This window comes from Vigna radiata, chromosome 6, assembly GCF_000741045.1.
Source record: "Vigna radiata var. radiata cultivar VC1973A chromosome 6, Vradiata_ver6, whole genome shotgun sequence".
Classification (NCBI taxonomy): Eukaryota; Viridiplantae; Streptophyta; class Magnoliopsida; order Fabales; family Fabaceae; genus Vigna; species Vigna radiata.
Genome location: NC_028356.1, coordinates 7,970,268 through 7,975,679, shown reverse-complemented (window position 1 = coordinate 7,975,679; position 5,412 = coordinate 7,970,268).

Genomic DNA, 5,412 nt, shown 5'->3' with positions numbered 1-5,412 from the left:
GTATCTCTTGGCTCTTCATCGGTGAGAAGAGTTCTCCTTGGATCAGCTGCAGATCTACCAGGGAAAGGCGATCTCCTTCCCGTTCTCACACTCGTTGAAGGGCTTCTTCTCCTCGTGCTCTGTTTCCTTCACCTACTCTCTAACAAACTGAAGCTTCTAGTTGAAGCTTTACTTCCGCTGCATCCATCAGAGAGAAATTGGGTCAGAGGTTTTTTATTGGGCTTTTGTTCTCAAGCCCATTTCTCGTTTATTTTGGATAGTTATTTGTTTTTTTAAGAGCTAACACATAGTTGTAAAAAAAAAAATTGACGCATTGTACCATGTTTTTTTTTTTCTAATTTATTATAATGATATTTGGGTATTGAAAGCTTTTAGGTAGATAATATTAAAGTTTGGAATATTATTTTATGGATTAACAATAGTTGCCCTGATTTAAAAATGACTTGGTGCATAAATTTTTTTTTTTTTAAATTGTTGGATAGAATTGAAATGATTATGTTTGGTGATTATTTTTATTCAATCAAAGTATTAATGCAATGTTATTGTTACTGAGTATAATTAAAGAAAAAAAAAGTAGTAGGCACTCAAGGAAGCCTAATGTTTTCTTCATAGTGTTTCACTCATTCTTACTTTTTTTTTTCTTTTCTCGATACTCAAAGTATAAAACTTGGATACTGCTTCCTATAGATGATTAACTGGACGAGTCATTTATCATAATCCTAACATTACAGCCTGCATTCTTCATTCTCCATTCAGGCTATGTATTTTCTTACCTACAAAAAACACTATAAAACAACGTTGTTCACTTATCTCAAGTTGTTCAAACTATAGTTTTTCGAATCTCCTTTGAGGTTGAATTTTATGCTTTAGATATGTAACTTATTATATATGATTTAATCCAAAGCTCATATTTAAACATGATAAAATGAGGTGATCCACGTAAACCTATTTTGTAGAGTTCTCAAAATTCCTCTCTCTTACTTTTATTTATAAAAATTTTCTCACACCCAAATTTCTCTCATCACATTTTTTTTCTTTGCACCTCTCCTATCATGATTAAATTTTTTAATATTATATAAAAGTTATTAAAAGTTTATCTTAATCAATATTAGAGATAAGATGAATTTAAATGAATCTCATCACTAGTGCAAACAAGGTTTTTTATACAGGTTAAAAAAGGTTTTTTATATCGGTTTTCACGTTGGTATAGAAGTATAGAAAGTTTTCATTTTTTTACACCGGTTCTAGAACTGGTATAAAAAATTTTAACTTTTTACACCGATTCTGTCTACAACAGGTATAAAAGTTTGATATTTACACCTAATGATGTGTGTGAAAAAAAAAAAACTTTTTATACCTGATATGACTTGAACCAGTGTAAAAAGTGACGTTTTTTTTTAAATATTAGATTTGTATATGTTACTATCCATATTCAGACCGGTATAAAATTCAATTCCATAATACAATCTAAATAATCAATAACAAGAAAAATAATCAATATTGTTTTTGTTATTAACACATCAAAATAATTCCTTAAAGTAATATTAACGTAACAAAGTCACTAAATATATTTACATAACATAATTACACATAAAAATAGTTCCTTAAAATGTAATATTAAAACATCTAATCCTCTAGAAACTCTTATGCATAGAAATTGAAAATTACATTGTTTGTAATTCAACTTAAAAAATTAACAATTACATTGACATGTGCCTTTAACATTTCTATCCACCACAGGACACATCCTGTTGCATTTAGTTGACTCAATGATCCAAGCTTCTGACCATGTTAAGTTAATTGATCAAAAAAAGAATGTGAATGGTATATACCATACATACTAAATATGTGTTAAATGCGTTTTCCATGCAATACTCAGCTTCCTTTCTTGATTGATCCAATATGAAGTAAATAAGCCCCATCATTTCCTGAAAAAATAAAGTATTAGAGTGATGTATTTCAGAATAATTTACTAACAGAAAGCTTATGTATTGAAAAAATCAATGTTAAGGAACTGTAAGACTAGGAAAAGCTTATGTATTGGAAAAATCAATGTTAATTAATCTAGGGTCTGGACTAACAAATTCAAAAACCATGAATTCAAAAAGAGGCTAAACTTAATAAACATGTGGGAAACAAAATTCATTACTCACTTAGCACTTCCTTCTTTTGAATCATCAACTGCACTTAATGGACAATGCTTCGACGGGCAGCTCTCTATCTCAAATCGCACCAAGAATGAGAAGAATGAAGCACGATTTTAATTTCTAAAATCATTGTAGCACACCTTTGACAAATTAATGTTCCTCAAGGCAAATATTCCCAGGGCTCTAACTCTGAATAGGACAGTAGGATCTTCGTCTAGACTGAAAACAATGCTAGTCTGGGGCGAGAATTCATGAATTTCATCAGCAAATTTATAAAAATTATATATAATAATGTTTTTTCTCCCACCTTATAGGGCCTATATATCAGTTCCTGGAATTATAGGATCCCTTGCAAGTATCAGAAAGTGAGTGATATTAGCTTCTTCATCCTAGCAAAAAGAAAATGAATCAGCATAACTTCAATCTATTGAGATCATCCACAATACAGACATGTTTTTTTTTTTGTTAATATTGTCTTGTTATCAAATATATAGAATAAAAACAGTAAGCAGTAAGAGTAGTCAGTCATTCTCTGGACATCCATATGCACGTGTCTGCATGACTTAGATTATATTGAAAAAAAATACTTTGATACTCTTTATCCTCACATCCCATTTTCGTGAAATTTTATTGAAAAATTCGCTCACTGTTATCAATTTCTCAAGTTATAATTTCTCTTCTTTTTATGTTAAAATCATAAAAGTATAAACATATATAGGTCTACAGTATCACTTAATGCAAGTTGCTTAATTTTTTTTTATTTTTTGTTTTTTTTTCTCTTTTATGTGCATATCCTTAGAAAAGAAACTTATTAGTAAAATATAAAGCTTGAAGAATAATTAAGGAATGAAGTAGCACCTAGTTTAGCCTTCCAATTACCCAGTAGCAGGAAAGACACACCTGAAAGAATGATAAAAAATTAACAAGAAAAGTCGAAGAATCTAATCTACCAAATGAATTTCATAAAACTTTTACAAACATAACCAGTAAAACAATTTTTGTAACTTCTTTCCAAGTTTTGATCATACTTAAACAGACTGATTCCAAAGACAGTATTTAGCACATCAAATACAGTTTTCTTCTGCTCCACCGCTCGCGAGAACTCGCTGCAGTAGGAGAGGTGCGATTTTTCTACTATTCCAACCTACAGAAAATCAATCAATCAATTAGTACACGACTCGCAAGCTTCTTAAAAACGCCATCGGAGAGCTCCTCAAAAACGTCAAGGTCGGTGAGTTCCTCAATCTTGACTTTTCGAAATTAGGGCTTTGGAAAAGAAGAAAGCAAGGAATTAAGGATTGCAAAGTGAGAAAGGGTCGTAAAGATAAAGAGTTCGAGACGCAAAGGTGAAGATGGAAACTACTAAGTGAAGAGAGAACTAACTAAGAGAAGACGTGAAGATGAGAAAGTTAGAAACGAAAGTCAGCATTGGGCAGAATCCATACCGGTTTTAGTATAACTGGCGTAGAATTGTATACCATTTATTACGATTTTGCCACCGTGCTATATTTTATACCTATTTGTAGACAATAGACATGGTATGGGACACGATTCAGATAACAAGGGAGCTGAATGTGTTAAAAGTGATTCTTCTGGTACAATATTCAGTTCAGAAGCTTCATCATTTATTATAAAGACTCCTTTTATTTCAGGAGATGTCTGAGGTACTGACCTTGTTAGTGAAAGCATACCAACCATCAAACCAAGATAGAAATTGAAAAATGTACTTTGTGAACTGGACAATGAAACCAATTTACTAATTTTCATTTATTCTTTTTGTGCTGCTCGGGTTGTATGACATAGGATTGGCTTGTAAGTTATAATTAATTAATTTTATAACAGTGATAGAGATTGCTTTATGATGCTGCATTGTACATACTTTTGAATTAATAGCAAAAGATATGGAATTGTATATTTATATGTAACGGTTATTTTCTTAATTAGAATAAAAAGTCTTCTATATCTGCACACAGAAGCTAATCCTCCTATATTCCACCGAGACGTGAAGGCCAGCAATATACTGTTGGACTCTAGGTACACAGCAAAAGTTGCTGATTTTGGACTTTCACGTCTTGCTCCAGTTCCAGATATTGAAGGAAATGTACCTGGTTATGTATCCACAGTAGTAAAGGGGACCCCGGTATGGTTATGTATCCCTCATGGTGAAGTATACTTTAATAACATGTTCGTCAAAATTAGATTTTAAGAAACCAATTTATAATATGAAATTTACATCCACTTGTATATTATGAATTGACTTATTTCTAATGAATGTGGAATTTCCAATGTCTAACTGATTCATTAGAAATTATTTTTACATACTGGTTAAGGTTGAACTTATCCGTTCAATGATTTAACCTTTTGTTTGTACATTGTTCTGAACGTGCAGGGTTATCTTGATCCAGAGTACTTCTTAACTCGAAATTTGACCGATAAAAATGATATTTATAGTTTGGGTGTTGTATTTCTGGAAGTTTTGACTGCGAGACACCAATCTTTCATGGTGAAAATATTATTAGACAGGTATGTTATGGTTTATCGAAATTTGACCGATAAGTGATTATTAAGAATGTTTATCTTAGAATGACTTTAATCTTTTCGTTTCTTGCTTTTTTACTTAAGATTAATATGACATACCAATCTGGTGGAATATCTCGAGTGGTTGATAAACTATTGAATCTTACCCATCTGAGTATGCAGAGAGATTTTTGACTTTAGCCTTGAAGTGTTGCAAAGATTCACCACATGAGAGACCTAAAATGGCAGAAGTGGCTAGAGAGCTTGAATACATCTGTTCTATGTTACCCGATTCAGATACCAAGGGAGCTGAATATGTTAAAAGTGATTCTTCTGATACAATATGCAGTTCACAACCTTCATCATCTATTATAAAGGCTCCTTTTATTTCAGGAGATGTCTCAGGTAGTGACCTTGTCAGTGGAAGCATACCAACCATCAAACCAAGATAGAAGTTGAAAAATGTACTTTGTAAACTGGACAATAAAACCAATCTACTAATTTTCATTTATTCTTTTTGTGCTGTTTGTTGTATGATAAATTAATAAAAGTTGATAAATTTTATAACAGTGACAGAGATTGGTTTATTATGCTGCATTGCAGGTACTTTTGAAGTATTAATCACATGTATTTTAGTCAATCAGGATTTCAAGTTCTTGACTTCCGTGGTTCTTAGGTAAAATTTGAAGTAAATATCTAAATATTTGTATAATCACACTCAAAAAACTATTGAAAAGAGGGAAGAATC